This window comes from Periophthalmus magnuspinnatus, chromosome 1 (genome assembly GCF_009829125.3).
Source record: "Periophthalmus magnuspinnatus isolate fPerMag1 chromosome 1, fPerMag1.2.pri, whole genome shotgun sequence".
NCBI lineage: Eukaryota > Metazoa > Chordata > Actinopteri > Gobiiformes > Gobiidae > Periophthalmus > Periophthalmus magnuspinnatus.
This window is the reverse complement of record NC_047126.1, coordinates 4,111,833-4,133,544: the sequence shown is the minus strand read 5'-3', so window position 1 is coordinate 4,133,544 and position 21,712 is coordinate 4,111,833. Positions and strand designations below refer to the sequence as shown.

At 41.9% G+C, this 21,712-nt stretch overlaps 1 protein-coding gene across 5 annotated transcripts in view; it reads left to right on the top strand.

Annotated features, from left to right (window-relative positions):
- ptprdb (protein tyrosine phosphatase receptor type Db) overlaps positions 1-21,712 on the top strand; it is a 131,458-nt gene that overhangs the window by 14,604 nt on the left and 95,142 nt on the right. For 4 of the 5 annotated variants that reach the window (XM_055223653.1, XM_055223651.1, XM_055223649.1 and 1 more), the window contains exon 1: positions 9,676-9,869. The exons of the other annotated variant lie outside the window; for it this stretch is intronic. The gene's annotated coding sequence lies outside the window, so the exon portion shown is untranslated. Of the gene's footprint in view, positions 1-9,675; positions 9,870-21,712 lie in introns of those variants that run through there. 5 annotated transcript variants of the gene reach the window in all.

The window sequence follows — 21,712 nt, the reverse complement described above, 5'->3', positions numbered from 1 at the left end:
GAAGCATTTTTTGTTAGTAAAGACAATCCTTCCCTGAACAGGAATAGGGGCCTTGAAACATCATCTATCCCCCAGCTAATATCTCCATCCTCAGACCCAAAGAAAACAAGAGAGTATAATCACTTATTAGGGGCTTGAATGATTATGCTAAATATGACTCGGGCACAATCCACACTTAAAACAGCACAATAGACCTAGCCTACAAACAGAAACTGTAAACGTCTTCACTCCTACAACTTTTAGTCCAATTAATAGATTTTATATTTTTCTTTTGCTATTAACTGTAACGTTACATCCAGTTACTCTACAGTTATGTTGACTTGAATAGTACTAGGCCTGTCATAACACATTTTGCCGCAGAGAAATATTACAATAAACAATAATTCAAACTGCTTTATGCCTACGATTAAAATTAAGCAAACTAATCCCGGTAAACTGTTTTTACCCTGAGCTGCAACAAATAAATGACAGAATGAACCAATAATTAGCCATAGAAGTTACTTATTCATTCCTGTACAGCTCAAATCTGATCATAATACAACTAAAATAACAAAAATCTCCACAGTTTTGCAAAGAAATAAATATTGACCCCAAAAAATACATCGTTCCAGCTTTCATCTATTGAACGATAAGTCGATATAGTGATTATCGGGACAAATCTAAGTAGTAATTACCCCAAATCTGTATTTTTTGGACCACTACTTTGACTTCTTCTTGAGTAATATTATTTTAAAGTGCATGAGTTTTTGTTTCCTGACCTATCAGCCGTCTCTACTTCTTTTTTGGACATTCAAGTGAAGTATATAATATGTATATAATATTATGTCACAGATGTTTGTGTCGGTCAGTGTGTGTGGACGTGTTAAGACTCACATTGTCCATCTGCCTTTGTTCTGTTCACATGTGTCACTGGTTCACACAGAGCTGAATCCTTCGGGACTTGATGGACAAAGCAACAATAGGGGCTAAAACTCTGCTTTCCACAATTGTTTTTCCACAGCGGCCAAAAGCTGTGGAGTACCAGGCTTCAACAACAACAACAACAACAGCAACAACAACACCACTAAAGCCTCTACTACTTTAAGTACTTCCATGGCTACTGTGATTTCTTCTGACATAAACTTTTGTCGGGCTGTTTCTATTACACTATACTGTCTATACTTTAATAACCAAGGACATTTAAGTAAAATATCCAAAAGACAAATGCATAAATCTCACTCAACCGTCGCCTCAGTCGCCAAAAACGATATAGAATGTTTTTGATGTCATCTGAAACGCAGCGATGCATTTTTTATTATTTTCAAGGATAAAGAACGAGTCACATACACTGAGTTTGAAAGAAATCTATATCGTACTAAAGCTAAAGTGAATTCAATGCGAAAACAAAAGCGTGTAAACTCGTCTTTTGCAGTGAGTACCTTTCTCATGTTCTCATCCTCAGTGTGCTGTGCAGTCCTGCCATCTTTCCCCTAATGCGATAGCTGCTTAGCTTGTCATTTGTCACTCACTTTTATAACAGAGTCAGCAGTCTCCGTTAATGGTGTGTCCTCTCTCCATTTCGCTGGAACCTGTTGACTACAGCTGCACTAAAAATGATGCTTTAACAGTTTGTCTTGCTGAGAATAGCTCTGATTAGGCCCCTCGCAGTACAAAGCGTTTGCCAAAGCCCTACTGTTTGCGCTGTATCGTGACTTTTTCTACCTCTTCGCTTTCATCTTTTAAGTGAATTTCGTCTCGTAGTTGCTGTAATTCTCATTTCCTCTTCTTCAGCTGGAGCGGGGGGAGCGTTCGCCGAAGCCTAAATTAAATCCGCAGCGAACATCAGCCGTGCGCTTTTTATGCATCTGTGCATCTCTCACGCTGTAAATATGAGTCTTTCTGTTCTGATAATACTTCCCCACGTACAAGACTCTTCAAGTTCATGTTCGGGGAGGGGTTTCAGCTCTACCTCATCACACCAGGCGGGCGCAGCTTCAGTATTCCCAAATGCAATTTCCTCAGTGTGAATAGAGCAGGCGGGATGCGCGTCGTTCTATAGAGCCGTGAGTGAAAGCGTCTTTAGGCTGCCTTTCTTCATTTTTACTCAGCGCACACTCACTCAAGCCTTCCTGTCTTTTGTGATGCCCACTGGATCTTTTTTTACTCCCGCACAATACTTAATATCAAAGCCGAAGCGAAGATTATAAGATTTTTGAATGAATGCTGACTTATTGCTCACCGTTTGTCACATTTCAAGGCTGCTCGGTAACATTTAGAAAAGCTTGGAACAGACAAATACAAAAGAAAAGAGGAAAAAAAAAAGACACGTTCAGTGAAAACACAATTTAACGGTACTGTATAACACGGCCAAAGAAAAAGCTAAGCTAGTTAAATGTGCACCGTGTAGCTTTTTCTGCTCTGCCACCTGCTTGTTATCTTGTATATGCTATTACTCTCTCCAGAATGCCCCACAGTTTGGCATTAAACGTATCCATCTTGCATTTATTCAGTTGTTTGGAGAGCAGTGACTGGTCCACAGGAGAGGTTCCTCAGCTCTTTCCTTCCTGCCGCTGTCAGACTGTACAGTAAACAGAGCTGGCCTCGTATGTGTCATCCTCCGGTAGTAAACATGTGCAGTATTGTGACAAAATGTGAATCTTTACTCGTACAGTTCAACCAAAACACTTTACCTGCTCTTTATGTGTTTAATCTGTCCATGTGCTGCTCTTTAAGTGACCATAGTTTTAGACAATTACTGTGCAAATAATGGAATATACTTTAAAGTGGACTTATTGTACTTGTGCCCCGCTTTATAGTTATAATCTATGACATCCGTGGGTCATTATGTTAGAATTTGCACAGTTTAAATCGCAGTATTCATCTAAAACGACTTAATTAAACACACAACTCCGCTGACTTCCACGTGCCCAATGGGAGCTGGCGTCTGCGTAAATGTCGTCACAACAAAGAAGCAGTGTCTCGATAGGATTATTGCTCGATAGTTTTTTCGTTTGTACCAAAAATGACACTACCGTGCTGCCAAATCCTGCACGTATCATCAATTATGAAAATAAAATTGGAGAAAAACGTAAGTATGTCGTAGTGGGCGTGTGCTGTGGCGGTGAAAACAGGCTGATCAGGAATATGGCAGCTTGAAAATAATGATTAAAGATTGCTCAAATATGCTCGAACATGCCAAAAACAACTCTGGGTGAGTAAATGTTGAGAGGAAACAGAATAGGTGTGATTTATCTGCTCTTTGCTTGTGTCCATGTGCCGCTCTGTTCATAAACACACTTAGAGACAAAGGTTTAGAGCCTTAAAGCTTCACTCTGCTGCTCAGTGTTGTGCTCGTTTCCATGTCTCTATAAATCTTTATCGTATAATCTATTTTCATCTTGATTTTGATTACATGCTCTTGAACTTTGGTTTGCAACACTGTAATTTCCCCAATGTGGGACAAATAAAGGTTTATCACATAATTACATCTTTTATTGATGTGGTTGTTCTTGTTGTTGTCCAGTTGCAGTCCAGGAGACTTTGCTGCCTGCTCTGTCTCGTCCCCTCGCTTCTTTACACTCACATCAGTGGGATGTTTGGGGGCAGTAAAGAGGCATTTGGGCAATGGGGCAATGGGGCATTTGTGTCGCACTGCTGACCATAGAGGAGTTCGGGGTTTAGTGCTGTACTAGTGCTATGCTAGTGCCGTGTTAGGGCTATGCTAGTGCTGTACTAGTGCTGTACTAGTGCTGTACTAGTGCTGTGTTAGTGCTGTACTAGTGCTGTACTAGTGCTGTACTAGTGCTGTACTAGTGCTGTGCTAGTGCTGTGCTAGTGCCGTGTTAGTGCTGTACTAGTGCTGTGTTAGTGCTGTACTAGTGCTGTGCTAGTGCTGTACTAGTGCCGTGTTAGTGCTGTGCTAGGGCTATGCTAGTGCTGTACTAGGGCTGTACTAGTGCTGTACTAGTGCTGTGTTAGTGCTGTGCTAGTGCTGTGCTAGTGCTGTACTAGTGCTGTACTAGTGCTGTACTAGTGCTGTACTAGTGCTGTGCTAGTGCTGTGCTAGTGCCGTGTTAGTGCTGTGCTAGGGCTATGCTAGTGCTGTACTAGGGCTGTACTAGTGCTGTGTTAGTGCTGTGCTAGTGCTGTGCTAGTGCTGTACTAGTGCTGTACTAGTGCTGTGCTAGTGCTGTGCTAGTGCCGTGTTAGTGCTGTGCTAGGGCTATGCTAGTGCTGTACTAGTGCTATGCTAGTGCTATGTTAGTGCTGTGCTAGGGCTGTGCTAGGGCTATGCTAGTGCTGTGCTAGTGCTGTGCTAGTGCTGTGCTAGTGCTGTACTAGTGCTGTGCTAGTGCTGTGTTAGTGCTGTGCTAGGGCTATGCTAGTGCTGTGCTAGTGTTGTGCTAGGACAGTGCTAGTGCTGTGCTAGTATTGTGCAAGTGCTGTGCTCGAGAGTGCTAGTGCTGTGCTAGGGCTATGCTAGTGCTTTGCTAGTATTGTGCTAGTGCTGTGCTAGTGCTGTGCTAGTGCTGTGCCAGTTCTGTGCTAGTGCTGTGCTAGGACTGTGCTAGTGCTGTGCTAGGACAGTGCTATGCTAGTGTTGTGCTAAGACTGTGCTAGTGCTGTGTTCGTGCTGTGCTAGGACTGTTCTAGCGTTGTGTTAGCGTCGTACCGGGGTGCTCTGTGTCGTCCTCGCTCTGTCTCACCGTCGGGTGGTGATCCGCTGTTAACTTCCTCATATTCATAAAGGTTTGTGTTGTAACTTCGCCTGGTGACCTCACTTGCTTGTCTCCATGTAGATGAGTTTAATGCCATACTGTGGAGCATAAGGCAAAGCAATAACATTTGTGTGGAGCAGATGGCGGCCTTCTACCGGAAGAATTACACAGTTCACCTTTAAAGCAAGCTGGTAATGGGAAGATAACATTTCCAGATCCGTTTGCAGACACATAATTCCTCTTAGTATAATTTATTTAAAATTTCCAACAAATGAAATATTAATTTGTGTTTTAGCATAAAAAATAATGTGATATTTTATTTTTTATGCATTATCACAGGGTTGTTTTTGTAGGTTATTTTGGTCTCAAACCCATATAAGATTACACACAGGAAGGATATGGCTTTCATAAAGGTGTAATAAACCAACCTGGAGCTTTTCCCCGTGACATCCTGCAGACTTCTTCTCCCTGTTAGCTGCATTACTGTCTCCCCCAATTAAATTATAGCTGTAATTGTGGAGGTGCAGCTAAGGAACATGCCATCTCTGTTACAGCGGGAGAAGGTGTAATGGCGAAGAGGACACTGCTTCTCCAGCTGAAGAATGTGGAAAACTCTGAGCATGTGCCATATGGAAAGAGAGGAGATAATGATGTGCTGATGTGTAGCAAGTGGCTGGATGGAGACGAGAGTTTTATGGACGTATAGACACATGTGGGACACGTGGGGACTGTGCCGCTGCGTCACAGAGTAAGCACATATCCACACGGCTGCACGCACACAGGCTTTTGTCTTTACGCGAACTAATTAGCAGACACGGGACGATAGTGAAACGTGGTGTCGCGATTAACGATTATATCACGGTAACGATTAGAGTTGCTGACAGTTTTAAAATGTTCTGAATATGAATAATTATAATTTTAATATCACGAATAAGTCCATATTTAAAGGGTCCGTATTATGCTATGCTATGCTAACTTATAATGTTGTTTACTCATCAAAAACAGACCTGGAAACAAACCCTGCATATTTACGCTGACTTCAAACTCAAAACACTCTGCTCCACCTTGTGATGTCATCGTGTGGTAATACAGGAAGTGCTCCGCTGTGTTTTTAAACTCCGTACACCTTCACTTGAATCATTTGGATCATTTCAGCTGTGGAATTTGACAATCTCGACTGAACAAAAGCTAAAAGCGAGTTGTTAACTTTAAAACTACAACTTCATGACATCACAAGGTGGAACAGAGCATTTTGAGGTTTGGAGATATACAGACTGATAAAGCAGAGTTACTCCAACATGTGTGAATGAAATAAAATACAACTTTAGGTATGTTTTTGATGTGGATTAACATGGATTAACGCTCACAAGAGTTAATTTTGTGTAATATCATGTGGTAAAACAGGAAGTGCTTCGCTTTTTAGCCTTGGAATTGCCAATATCTACTGAAATAAAGGTAAAAAGTAGCTGTTAACTTGAAAAAATGACCCACGAGTGAATTTTGTCCACCCTTTTAATCACGATAATCCACGATAGCATTGTGTATTGTCCCATCTCTACTAATTAGTGACTATTTTTGTTTCATATTCCATAAATCTAAAAACCTGCCATTTCCGTTTGACGCTTGTAACTGACGTTTGAAATAAACCCGTCCACGTTCAATCCGGATGCGCCCGACTCGAAGCAGTGACGCTGATTATTTGTATATCCAGTGAACACATCAGTTAACGTGACAGTGTTTGTGTGGCATTAATGATTAATCGTCACTGGTGGAGTTTATGTGTGTGCGTTTGCGAGCAGATTACAGCCAATTATTGAAATGTCAGGGCTATAATGGTCCATTGCTCTGTGCCTCACTGTACGGCAGAGTCGAGCCTTTAACGGGGTCAGATTACGCTGTTTTCTGATGTTGTTATAATGTTTCCTCGTCGCAAACAGACCCGGAGTTGCGTTTTGTTTCATTCACACATGTTTTGCGTAATATTGGACCTTTAAAGTGATGAACCAAGGATTTGATTGTTTTTATATTGCATTTCACACACATATAGGCCATTGGCAACAAAATCTGCGTTTAGAAGAATAACAACAAGGACTAACAGATGGTGATTAATAAACTTACACATGTTGATGTTGCAAAAGAACAGAGGTGTGATTAGGCCTGTCACAGTAATTACTATATCGATTTATCTTTCACTATATGAGAAGATGGAAGAATGTATTTGGGGCTCAGTATTTTTCTTATTTTTTTTTTTTTTTTTAGCAAAAGTGGAGACGTTTTGGGCTTTTTTTTGTACGATATGATAAGATTTGAGCTGTAGAGGGTTGAATAAGTCACTTTTATGGCTAATTATTGGTACATTTTGCTGATTATTTGCTGCAGCTCAGGACATCTAATGATAAAGTGTATTTAAAAATGCTTTCCTGGGATTATTCTGCGCTATTTTAATCATAATCAGCGGCAAAAAGTATGTTAAATATGATCGTTTATCGCAATATTTCTCTGCATGCTTCAAAACGTATTATCCTGACAGGCATAAGTGTGATCTCACAACGCTAATTCCCTTAAAAAAACGCTCCTTTTATGATCCATCTTGTTACTGCTATACGTGATCGACCGTTTTGGGGTGGAACAACATGAAATAAAAGCAACTATCACAACAAAAGCGAATTTCGGTTGCCTGGAAACGTGCAATCTAACACTGCCGTTCACGCGTCGCTAAAAATCCGCTGAAAATGGCTGCCTCCGTCGCACGAATCCCAGCGAATATGTGTTTTCGAGGTCATGTTTCGCCCGTACAAAGTGCAGCCATGCGTTCATCCACAGCCAATGAATACTGAACCCATAGATCCATACATATTTATCATAGTTCTCTTGAATATTTAATCCACAGCGGCTACATACAGTCTTGATGTACTTTGACAACGCGGTGGTGCAGTGGCGTGGGGCTGTATTGTCGCCGTCTTCTGCGCGTATGAAAAGCTCAGATTGGCTTACCTCAACACGCTAAAACAGTGACGCTATGTAACTCAACGCCGCCGAGTTTTCCGTAGCGCGACGCTCTGTCATGAGGACCATCCATCGCAGCGCCGCATTTCTATTTTCGTCCTAAACTTATCTCCCTTAGCCGATCCCTTATCTCTTCGTTAAGTGCCTTATTATCTTTTTAAAAAGTCTCTACGTGCTAACTGCAGACTTAGTGCGTACGCTTTGATTATACTCTCAAGGTTGTGTGTTTCTTGAGTCCACAAAAGCGCGTTTATGCCGTTTCATTTGCATTGCACTGATGGGAATCTGCTGCACTGCTGATTATGTTTGGCGTTCTAGGTCAGCACGCACTATCTGACTCTCTCTGCTTTTTTTTCTGTGGGACTCAAAAAGAAAAAAATCAAAAGTCGTCGTATCACTTAGCAGCAGCTCTTAGTTCACTCCCTCAGCATTAACCGCCTTCCGCCTCCTCTTCCTCATCCTCTTTTACACCGGCTAACTTTGTTACACGTCCATAAATCTCGTATTTGGCATTCTGGATTTCATATCTGGTAGCTTTGGTAAATGCTAATGGTCACGTTTTCCATCTTCAAGGCAGTTAACGCACTTTACAACAAGGAACCACTCGCACGTTCGCACACGTATTCAAACGCCGGCGTACGCAGACACGGGTTAAACGTTTACGCCCAAGGACACAACGACAGCGTTCATCTGTGGGAGCTGGAATCGAACAGCCAAACTTATTTTTAGCAAGGCTTTGGCAGCGATTTAAAGTCAAAATTAAAACTGGCAGCGTCTATTATCTGTCTATTGTCTGTACGTTTAAAGAAGATACGTGGGCACGGTCATTACAGTCCTAGAGCGAACAGAACACACCCCCTTTTTTTTTATTTATTCTTAGCAACGTGACGCGTGTAATGTAAAATAAAATATCCAATTTAAGCAGTTTTTTTCTCTGGGAAGCTTCAGTTTAAGGAGGATGTTTGAATGATTATCAAAACACTCTCTTTCTATGGTTGATTATTGATTTGAGAGGATAAAATGGGGTATACTACAACCTATAATCGTAATATAATAATGATAAAAGGAAATTAAAACATCTCTGTGTGTTCAAGTGTTCAGGATTAAAATATATGTCATATCTTTGGTGTTTTGGTGTCAGCTAGAACATAAAACCCTCAAAATGTCGACTTCTTCCACACTAGGCAGTTAAAACAGTAGTTATTTGGACAAGTTGCACATGTTGTTCATATTCAGATGAGCTAATACATCCATTAGATATAATTTAGCATAAAGTACATGGTTATTGTTAACATAAAAGTTGCTGTCACTTGTTCAGAAGTATCCAGGCCCTGCTCTGTGGACTTCCGTGGATATTTGCGCATATGCTTCTTGGTTTGATCACGTTTTACGCCCTGAGCGATCCAAACACAAACATCTGGACTATTTCTGTGTACACTTTGCACGCCAGCAGCTTCAGTGAGCGTGAACATGTAAACAGAAAACCCCCCGAAACTTTCAAACTCTCACTTTTCTGGACTGCTACTTCCGTTTGAACACAGGCGCTGCGTGCGTAAAATCCACACGTTTGGTCTTTAAAACTTGATTATTTTTTTCTCCAGGGCGCGTCATTGGTGATTTTGTGCGCGTCCTACGTAATAATAATGATAATAATAATGATAATAAAAAAGAATCGTGCTCTTGGTTGTAAAATTAGTCGAATGTGAGTCGAAACAACGAGGCCACGACGGCTTTTACGCGCGGCATCTGCATCTTTAAAATCTGCCAACTTCACTCCACATCACCACACAGGGGATTTAGCCTCTACACTCCTGCACACACACACACACACAGACACACACACACCCACACACACAGATGCACACAGACACACACCCACACGGACACTCTCCTGTACACACACACACTCTCACGCAGCAGCGGCGTAGGTTGGAGGAAATTATTGGAGCGAGAGAGAAGGAGAGAGCAAGAGAGAGGAGGGAGACGCAGACGCGCGGTGTGGGGATTATTTGGGCAGAGCGGCCGCAGACTCGGTGGATGTTATGCACATTGAGGCAAACGGAGACTGTGAAAAGAGCCTGGTTCGATCCAATCTGCGAGTTTTTGTGTGTGTGTGGTTTTTTTTAAGCCCACAACAAAGACCCCGGCTCGTGGGACGCTGATATGGTGAGCCAGCGTGTCTTTTCGCTTTGCTTCGTAGTTGTCACCTCTCCTCACGTGAACGATGCAACTTATTCCAGCGGTGATGTGCAGGATGGCGCGCGTGGGCATGCTTTTTCAGAGTGATGGAAACATATGACAGGCATGTAGCGTGTTCTTAAAGCTTCCCTTGTGCTCGTTTTCTTCAGATGTTGCGCGTAAACTACACAGGTTACGTTACTAAATTGTCATGTTGCTTAAAAAAAAAAATGCGCCGCTTAAATCCTCATCTTGGCCCGAATCAACGCCACTGCTGCGTTGCCAAATAAACTGTAGATTACGATTCTTTTCTGTCTTTAAATCAGGGTTTTAATGCTGATGGGAGATTAAGGAGGCTTTAACGCGCTCGGTTCTCCTGCCGCTGCCTAGAGGTTCGGTATTCTCCCTTTCCAATTATGCTCAGAGGTATTTTCTCACGATAGAGCCACAAACACTGATGGAATTGTTATTTTATAGCTTGGTCATAAACGACAGCATTTTTGTACAATGTCCTGGCTGGGATATTATGCAAAATGGCACGAGTACTTTGCTACAGTGGATTAGAGGGTTGATTTTGTGCCTGTGGATTTGACTCTGCGAACATGCTTTACTCGTGTAGTTTATAGACACATTCTTTTGTGCTTGATGGCCATTAATTGCATTCCAGTCTTATTACGATGTAGTAATTATGGTCTAGGATATACGTCTGGTGCCATTTTGATTCATGACAATTGCATTTCCCCTTAAGCCACTTGTGCAACAGTGGGTTCAGTGTGGCATTATGTGTGTCAGCAGGATTGTCCAGACAATGTATGGCAGCAGTAATGACCAGCAAATCAATCATGCAACTTCTATTACAGCAAAAAAGGTGTCGTTTATTGACACGAGACGAGAGGAAGTGGAGAGCGCCGCTGTCCTCACTGATAAATGACTTTTATTTTCTTTTTTTTAGGGGAAAGTGATATTGTGCACTGTCAGGTGTTGGCTGAAGCCTCTAGAGCAGGACCTGCTTTTACTTGTGCATGTTGTGAATAGTGAAGATGAAAGTTCTAGGCTAACACAGGTGTGTCATGAACAAAAAAGTGTTAAGTGTAACAAAAAGTAACACACATATGCTTTACACCGCTGCATAGTCTGGACGGATAGTTCACTCTCACTTTCAGTCATCTGAGGATGAAGCCGTGGGGGGGCGCGCAGACTCAACTTGAATGAGAGCTTAGTTTTGTGTTTCTTTCAGTTCACATTAGGCAAGTGGTTTGCAACCTGTTTTATGACCAAAGCCTGCTACTCCTGGGTCAGAGGTGCCTTGTCACATGCCATTCTGTGGAAGAATAAATACCTAACCCAGCTGATCTGACTCTGTGTGTGTGTGTGTGTGTGTGCGTGCCACTGCAGCTGTTCTCCTTCTCCAAGAGATTACGTTTCACAAGAAGTGATGGATGCCAGTGTCTGCAGAGCCGGCGGTGGTGTGCGTCTATGTGGATGCACATTTGTCAGCACATTTTAACATCCCTCACATACAAGGGAGGTTGTGCCTATATGTAGATTTGTCTGAAATGACCAGGGCCCTTTCACTGCTGGGGTGAGGCAGGGTTAAGTAAGAGAGGTGACCGGGAGGTCACCGATGTTATGAGTTGGCTTGGTAATTATAGTGGCCGGGACTCGGTTCCCACAGGCCCGGATAACACTGGCTCAATTTGGAAAACATGAACTGGTCATTTTAGTTGCACTCAAGAAAGTAAGAAAATGACAAGAGCACGTTGTGAGAATGAAAAGCATGTGTGAATGGTGATGATTATAGGGGCTGTGAGCACAGAATGGCAGCTACATTTTCCATCACTAAGTGTAAGTGAATAAATTATGCACTTAGGACGTCTGGAAAAACTCAACCCAACTAAAGGAGAAAATAAATGATACAGCCACAAGCATGTTCCATGTTCCTGCTGGTGTTGGGCTGTGGTGTTGACAAGGGCATCTACTGTGTGAAACCCCAATCAAGTCACTGCACACGACTAAACCAGTTATACATGATATACATTTTACATATGTAAAGTTACTAGCATGTGAATAACAATATTGTATAGCTTTAGTAGGTATTAGACAAGTCTACTTAAAACAAGCTTGAGATCGCACAGGGGAGGCTGTCGCTGCTGTTGCTGCTGCTCCAGCTCCAGTCGGACAGAGTCTGGCTGCTCACTCCAGGAAACAGAGATATGGAGGCAGTGTTTGGACGCTGAGAGGAGGCAACCCGGCTATTGATTTACCTGCCGGTCGCAGAGGGCGGCATGTCCCCACTATCATCTTTCTCACCTGTGTCTCCAGGCCTGTGTGTCTGTCCAGCCCCTGACGCTCCCACACCTCTCAATAGCACATTGTCTGTCATCACAAAGCTTGTCTTCAAACCCCCCTCTTATCTTCCATCATGCAATCACACCCACATACAGACTGTGAATAGGTAATTAATAGGCACAAGTCTTCACCTGTGGAGCCGAACATATGGTAAGATATTAAAACTGTAACTTCAGACTTCTCCTGGTTCTCCGTTCTCCGGCGCCTTTCTGCCACGCCACCTCAGATCTCTTAAACCGCACGACTTGAATGTTTTCATATGTTCTTTTTGTAATTCAAGCATCGGTGGAACATGGACTAGTGAATAGTTTTTTGCTCAAGGACATGAAGCCACAGTGTTCAGAAATATGCAGAAGAGATTTATATGATACAAAAAGAGTTCTATGTTAGGTTTTTAATACGGTGAAGCAAACATGGTAGAGGATGGGGAGTGCGTTTGCATCCATAAAAGGCTCTAAATTAACATGTGAAATGAGCCTCCCTCCCCATTGAAGAACTTTGCGCCCACGTAGGTCCTACAAACAAACGTCTGGTGCCGCCTCTGGTTACTGACACTTACTGTATTTATCATCTCTCCAGTCGGCCTACTCTCCTCTGATTTTAGCACATTTTTAGCACACTGGTTTATCTTAATTAGTTAAATTGACTTGAATATGTCACTGTACGCATTGCATTAAACCCATATATCCTGCATGTGTTAATTTACAGATGCTTTAGTTTAGTTTATTGATTTAATGAGACAATATGCATCGACTTTACCCAGAGAGATGCACTGTAGCAGGTTGTAGCTCTATTACTAATTTCCACCTGTTAAAATCAAACAAAAAGAAAATGTCTGTGTCCGAATGTCCACACTATTCCCTACTTACGGCTCTATTTACTCAGTTTTTAGTGGTGTCCAGATGGTGAAAAAGTAATGCACTCAAAACTTTCCACAGTGCACCTTGAAACGTAGTGGCCATCAGTGGTCACTAGACTGTCCAAAATCGACCACAATGCATTGCGAGAGTTGGAAAAACAACAGCGAACTGCAACAGGTCTTTAACTGGACACAACACGACTGAATGAAGCAGATAGAAGCTCTGATTTTGAATAAAACGCTCTTAAATAAACCGTCGCTGTGTAAAGTTGCTAGCATTAGCGGCTTACCTTAGCTTGAGCTGTTAAAAGAGCGAGAATTTCCTCATTTCAGACAAATATTTTATGTTAGATCAGCTTGATAAAAACACGTACGGTTATTTTTAGTCCGTAAATACTTGTGACGGATCAAGTTTTATCAGACTTTTTTCACCCCGTATTGGACATTTGGACACAGCTAATGTCTTTACAATGACCACAACATTATAAAACTTTTGTAAAATCATTCACTCGCGCTCTCATCTTTCTTTATTTCCAAAAAACCCCCCCACGTATATCTTGTTTTGTTTTTTTTTAGAACGGAAACTGGTATGTCTAATTGGAACAAAACAAGCAAAGAATGATTTGGGCACGGGCAGAGAGGCGAGGTTGTGGTTAAGACTTGGACCCCCATCCCAATCACATGGAGATACTCTGGTTCAACCACAACAATTTGGTTTTCCTCCCTCCTCGCTCAGACCAAACACTCGCAGGCCTTCACGACTAAAGCGTTTCCCAACTCTTCCGCCAATTCCGAGGTTGTCATCTTCCTCTCAACTGCCCGTTTTTCTTCTATCCCTGATGGCCTGACAGAGCCCACTGGTGCCAGACCACAAAGCCCTATTTTCCCTATGCAGTTTTTTTCTCTCTCTCTCTCTTTCCCTCCCTCCATCTGTCTAGCCCTGCCCCTCTTCGCCTCTAGAGTTTAATCTGTGGCAGGGACTTAGCAGCACGGTTAGTAGGGACTTTTCACATCATTTTCTTTTACCCCACTAAAAGATTGCCGGCTCGTTCAGCACCTTTTTATGTGCTAACCCGCTGTGCCGTCCTTTTTTTTCCCATTTTCATGTGTTCTTCACCACTTTTCGTCCTGTTCTATCTTTACAATTTGTTCACGGAGGCCTCATTATGAAGCATTTGCGTCACACGGTTTCGTACATATCCTACCGTTCGCACAAAACAACGCGAACAATAGCGTTGAATATGAAAAACATTTTGAATTAACTTGCCTCTTTCAGGTCTAGACTGTGTTTTGGATTCACACCAAAATGAATCATTCGGACCGTGACCCAATTCTGACCTTAAAATTCCCGCAAGAAAACTAAAAATTAGATTGTTTATTTAAGCGCTCTCGTCAAAAACATGTTTTTCACACCTCGCTTAAATGTTTACACTGCATTCCGCGCTGTCAATCACGCAGTTCAACCTATGCGAGACGAGATTCCAGACACGATTTTCTGCGTCTTATCCCGAGCCTTTGTAACTGATCTGTCTGAGGTATTGTCGTTTTAGTACTTTCTTTTATGCTGTAGATCCAAAACGATTCCGGTTTCACCCGCGAACTTCTAAAATGACAAAATCTATTCATGTTCTGTCCCTAATCCATATGTTCCCTCCGCCTGCTCCATTGGCAACCGCTCCAACTCCACCTGTCAATCAAACATCGAGGCACAGCTTTTTTTTTTGTCTCCTCTCCTTACAGTAGCGTTACTAACCTTTTCGGATGTGTGCGTTTTTGCTTGTGTATAGTTCTTTCACGCCAGCCGATCTTTCCCCGGTTAAACGCTGCCAACCGCCAGGTGTTGAGAACAATAAAAGCCCACGTCTTTCATGTCAACCTAATATGAATCACTATTATGTTATATCAATCAGGAGCTGAGCACGCGAGCCAGACATTTTTATGAACGATTCACGGAGGAGGATTGGGGCTATAGCGGGGAATTTTCCAGTCCATTATGCGACTTGAGTGTTTGCTTTACTATCCTCTATGGGAGTCTTTACCTCCGCTGTCTTGGCTAAGGCCCTGCTGCTTGGTCCAAGTGCGTTCCTCAAAATGGCTACCCCAGTCTTCTTGATATAGCCAAACGGATTAGCTGTGTTTGTCTCTCGTAGTGTAATTAATGAGCTTTGATTATTTGATTTTTCAATTCAATCCATGTTTTTTCTACAGCCATTGTCCCTGCGTTCATTATCCCACATCCTGTTGTTGTTTCATCATTTATTCTCTCTAGGGGGGCTCTGCATCCAACACAAATCCATCCCTCCTTGCTTATGTTCAGGAATTAGTCTGCAGCATTCCCATTTCCTGAGGCTCCCCGAGGCACCTGGGATTAAACTGTGTGATGGTGTGTGCCTTTCCTGATTGTAAAACGCTTTTGGAGAATGACAACTCTAGTAACGCAGCTCCAATGAGGTTGAAGGTTGTGCGTGTGTGTGTGTGTGTGTGTCAGCGTAATCTCTTTACAAATAGAGCGTTTGAAATAATTCGCAATGCCCTGTCCTCATAAGACATGATGACTCCCGGGCTGTCATACGCACTGGGAATACTGTACGGCTATTGAAATGAAAAAGAAAATGGATCATACATATTCACTTGTCACGGTTTATTTTGACACAAACGCTGAAGGATTTAAGATGTCCACTGGTTTGAAACTTATGAATTATTTTATTATGACCCACAATTGTTGTTAACGTAACTGCTTTTGTGTGGCGCTCGGTTGCTATGCCGACAAGTTAAAATGAAGGTTTTATTCGTCAGTTCCTGGTCTGATTTGGAGACCGGCTCTGGTGAGTTGAGACTGCTCTTGTTTTGGCGTGGGTTACGGCCGACAGTCGCTCTTCCGCTCAGAAGAAATAAACAACCAGGAGAAATTCGGCGTGTCTCCTTACGCCAGAACGCTATAATATTTTCACACTCACTTAAAAATTATGTTCAAGCAGGCCTCTAGGAGTCCACTTCTGGGCCAATGTGACAATTTTATTATGTTATTTTATTGGCACACTCCTCCCACTACTTAATATAGAAGTTTATAACTCAGAAATCTTTCAGACAAATGACGATGGGTTGAAACAAAAAAAAAAAATACACAGAAATAGATATAAAACACATGCATTCTACCACACACATTCATACAAAGCAAGAACTATTGGAGCGTAGGACCATAGACTGCGTTCAGCTCCAGTCAAATGAAGCTCATCGAGGCTAGCGGTTATAGCGGCGAATTTGGAGACGATTTCCATATTTGCAATTCGAACCACAAGTATCATAGCAACCAAAGAGCCAATCAGGAGCGAGGCTGTTGGAGATAATGCCCTTTTCCGTCTGCACCACTGGTTTAGCAGGGAGCAGACGCTTGGCAACTCTGTCAATCAAACTTGTTGCTAACGCTAGCGGGAGCGCCTTTGGGGAAAGACAGCGCCCGATTTGTCTGTTATTAATATTCATGTCTTGATTCGCAGAGACAACAGCGAAATAAAAATACCAAGATCATGTCGAGTTGGTTAATACGAACATTTTAAGACCAAAATGACGAGCCTGACAGCAGTTTTTCAATAGAAAGTACAGCTAATGTAGCAGCTAGCATGTTAGCTATGTTCATTTATATATATGAAGTCTACGCGTAGGATCTAAGAGACGAATGTTTTCGCTTTAGCTGCTCTTAAAGCCTTTGATTGAACGTGTGACTTCACAGAGTCCGACAACACGTTCCTTCACTTACAGACTGTCCAAAGGTGGAACGACACAAAGCTGCGGTACAGTCATATAAACACGAACATAAATCTAATGTTTCTGTCTCTTATATCGCTTTTTTTTTCCCAACATGTAATCATTTATGCATGTTTCATTATACTTGAGACCTACAGGTTTTCTAAAAATATGCAAATTTGATTCCTTCCTTTGGGGAACGAGACGCCATCAACATAATCTGAACATTAGCACGATGTGACTTAACAGCATGCTAGCTTAAAACAAATCACCACCTTGTCTCTGCCTCATTACCCCGTGTCCATTCTTCACCTCGCACACGCGCACGACGAAACGACTTCCTCCTCTCTCGCTCTAATGTATCCACAGAGCCGTACTCAGTCAGCACAGCCTAACTACTGCGTTCCTGGACAGGCTAAGATGCAGGAAGTGCCTTAGCAGGTCTCTCAGTATCTCCGTATTAAATTAGAGCAGTCATTTAATACATCCCTGCGTGGAGATAGAGCATCACTTTCCCCCACGCATCCTCCCGAACCCACCATAGCAGAGACACCTAACAAACTGCCGCTCGGCTCTGCTCCTTTCATAAGAGCCTTCTGTAATGGCTTTATTGAGAATAACAAGGTTGTCTTCTAGAGTTACAGACAGTTCTTGGCCTCTGTCTCGACTTGGATATCGATAAAACGTGTGGGGATCTTTTCAGCGTCTATATCTTAAACTTTGAGCTAATGCGCGCGCGTTAGCAATTAGATTACGCCCAGCTGATTGTTCCATCGCTCTGTAAATATGCACCTGATACACAAACAACAGTGGTTCAATAATGTTCGTTCCTTGGATTTAGGAAGATAATTTTAATCCAGTTTTAATCAAATTTTAATCTGGGTGTCAGTTGGATGCTGGGGTGTTTAAAAGCGAAAGGTATAGAGCCAAACATTCAGTCAAAGCTCGCGGTTTGGAGCATAGTTCAGACTTTAGAGACAGACACTTAAAAATGTAAAAGTATTGCATGACATTATATTATATTTCTCTGTTTTTTTATTTCTGCTATAATGTTATCTCATCAAAAACATGCTCAGAATTGTGTTTTGTTTCATTCACACATGTTTAACACACAAACCTGCATATTTAGGCTCTTCTCTTAGTCAAAAAACACTCTGTTCCACCTTGTGATGTCATCATGTGGTGATACAGGAAGTGCTCCACTGTGTTTTCAAACTCCACACACCTTCATTTCTAGAATCATTTGGATCGTTTCAGTCCTGGGATTTTCAATCTCTTCTGAACAAAAGGTAAAAGGAGCTGTTAACTTGAAAACTATCGCTTCATGACATCACAAGGTGGAACAGAGCATTTTGAGCTTTGGAGATGTATAAAGAATGAAACAAAACACACACTCCAGGTATGTTTTTGAGGAGGTAACAACATTCTAACATGGCTTAAACCTCACAAGACTCAGTTTACCTTAATATAGGACCTTTTAAGGCAAAATTGACTTACAGTGGTCCCTCGTTTATCGCGGGGGTTACGTTCTAAAAATAACCCTCAATAGGCGAAATCCGCAAAGTATCAGCTTTATTTTTTACATGTTTTTCTGTAAAACCCCTCACCACACACTTTATACACTTTTCTCACACAGGCGTTAACATTTTCTCACATTTCTCTCTCGTTTAAACACAAACTTCAAACCTTCGTAGGCGTCTTTGTCGGTGCAGAACGTTTCATCGACATTGTGGGTTTTGTCGGGGAGAAAACAAATTGCAAACGTACAGCACTTCAGAGTCACACTGCGATCCAACGTTTATGTAAATTTGTCTGAACACATTCTGTACTGGACGTTCACTATATCATCGAAAATTGTGATAAAATACAAAATAATTGTAAATATAAAATCCCTTTTTTACTAATCATAAATGAGAATATAAAGATGATGAGGTTGTACTGCAGAGTTAACCAGAAATCCTTCCTCTTTTTGTTCACATTTAAATAGCCACATGGTGCACATAGAAACTAAGTATTGTTTTGTACCAGGCATTTTCTAAAAACACACAGAGCTTATTAATGAGCCTGTGGTCATCAAAAATACATCATTATTTACTTTTAATTGGTCCTCAGTCGTAGTCGCTGTGGTGTTGTTTTTATACAGGTTTAGAACGCAGTCGCAGCGCAGATTGACGCTTCTTTCGGCACAGCTCTGGCGACCCTTGACCCTCACGCTGCCTGAGTGTGTCTATATAGAGTGGTCTAGTATGGCCATGTGATAGTGCAGCTCAGAACTAGATCATAATAATCACTGGAACATGAAGAAAATCCGTGTAACCGACTCATTCAGATGTGAGTTATGGAAGCATATACACGGCACATAGACATAACACTTTCACGTTCTATTTTCAATGTGTATAATATAGAAATAAGATCGTTGAAACTAGCTGGTTTACCTCAATCCTTGGAACTTGATTTCGATACTAAAATAAAAACTTGACATTCAGTACTGATCCCGAGACCACGAAGAAAATAAAAACACATTTTCTTTAGAGAGTAGAGTGTGATTTTCAACATTAAGTCGTAGTACTGTATTTTTCGGAGTATAAGTCGCACTGGAGTATAAGTCGCACCAGCTGAAAAATGCATAATATTGAAGAAAAAAAACATATTTCACATATAAATCGCATCTGAGTATAAGTCGCACCCGTGGCCAAACTATGAAAAAAGTGCAACTTATAGTCCGGAAAATACGGTGCTTTCTTTTCTATTTCCATGTGTCCTTATATCTGTGTAATCCCTCAGTCGTCCAGTAGGTTCCGTAGTATTTCAAGGGCGTATACAACTCTATGCGTCTTATACTTGTTCTGATGCAGCTCGACATCATCCTAAAACAGGAGTCTAGGACAGTATGAAAGTTTAATGTTAGTGCGGCGTTACCATGTTGCGTGTAGAAGGTTCCGCCAAATCGGTAAACCCCAAACACACATGTCCCTCGCGCTGTTCTCCCATCACAAAAGATTCAACAAATAACAATGTATATTCATAAAATCTACAAAAACTGGCATATTTCCTCATGTTTCTTGAGAAAATTTTGGCAAAGCTTATTTTGTGGAATACCCTGTCTGAAATCTATTCCGAAAAGGTTCATTTCCGTCCTGTGAATGTGCCTTTTTTAGTATCGATACTAACTTCTAGCTTCAATTCTAGTTTCAATATCAAGCAGTGTCTGTTTCTGTTTAATACTGTTGCCAAACCTACTACATCCACATGAAATACACCAATCATCTAAACGAGCATTGCCATAAAACATCTCTTCTTCTCTGATTGGCATTCAACAGCCAACTCCAGGACTGGCACCCTCTCACAAACACATCCACATCGCAAAGGCGCTTATGAAAAGGTTGCTCTCCCAAACGGGGCGGGCCAATTCACACGCGAGACACACAACCGCACACCCAGCATACATTAAGTCGCTTCACCAAATTGCCTGCCAAGCGCACACACACACACACACACAAGCGGCTCTGTTGTTGTGGCCAATTGCGGAGCGGGCCTACCCATGCTGCACTGCTTTCCCCGCGCACTAGCTGCTCCTCTGTGTGCGCTGGGTGGCAGCCAGTAAAATGGTGGCATGTACTGTAGAAAGCAGCTGCTGGCTTCTATTGATTTGGCCCAGCAGGTCTCTGAGGATTCACACAGCGCTGCCGTCCCAGTGCAGGCCACAGATGAGAAGTGACTGTCTAGATAAGGGACTATATAAAGTGCATTTATATGGTACGTATAGGTGCTGTTCCCCCACTCAGCAAAACAAGCCCCGCAGTTGTGAACTCCATAGGGTCCCAACGGGAAAACTGCTGGAAGCTCCCCTGCGAGCAATTAGAGGTAATGTGTTTTGATCTGATACGTGTGTAAACCCTCTGTAAAATGTGGTGTGGTCTCATAATAACTGTGCATAGGACTCAGCGCAATATTAGAACAAGATGCGGTTTGTGTTAAATATACCAATAACTAATCCGCGGGGCTTGTTACTGCGGGTTTTTTTCCATTCTCCAAAGACATCCATGTGTGAGATCAGTGCTTCTTTAACTGTTCACAGCAAGTATCACTTCGTAAAATCTGTTGTTCTGCTTCAGATTGAATCCAGATTACGCAAAATGTACCACACACATAAATCGCTAACAATAATAAGCAGGAAAATAGGTTGGATCGAGGTTATCTGAAGACTAAACTAGTGATAAATGTGTTGTATATGTATTTTTGCCTATGCCATAACAATTCCCAGCTGTTTCCATCTACGTCAAACTTCTGGAAGCTCTCAATTAGCAATTAGCAGTAATGCGTTTTGATCCGATGTGTGTAAACCCGCTGTAAAATGCGGTGCGGTCTCATAATAACACAGCGCACTATTAGAAAAAGTAATATACCAATATCAAATCCACAGGCCGTGATACTGCGGCTTCTTTCTCATTGTTCTTGCTCGTTCATGTGTTAGATCAGCGCTTCTCAAAACAGCAAGCACCGTTTCATAAAATATTTGTTGTTCTGTTTCAAATTGAATCCAGATTTCACAAAATGCACCACGTATTTAAATCGATGACACGATAATAAGCAGGAAAATAGGCCGGAATGAAGACTAAACGAGTGATAAATGTGTTGTTTCTGGGTTTAGTTTTCAGTGTAGTTTAAGTCTAGACTAAACGCAGCTCTTCTCCCTGGCATTTAACACGATTTACACAGGATATCTTGCTGTTTTATTGCTCTTTTCCTACGTATTCTCTTATTTGTTCACTTGTTTATGTGAAGCACTTTAGTCCGCCGTAGTTATTTTAAACGCGCTCTATAAACACACTTAAATCGAAACAAATTAATAATAGAAAACACCATTTGAACGTATATA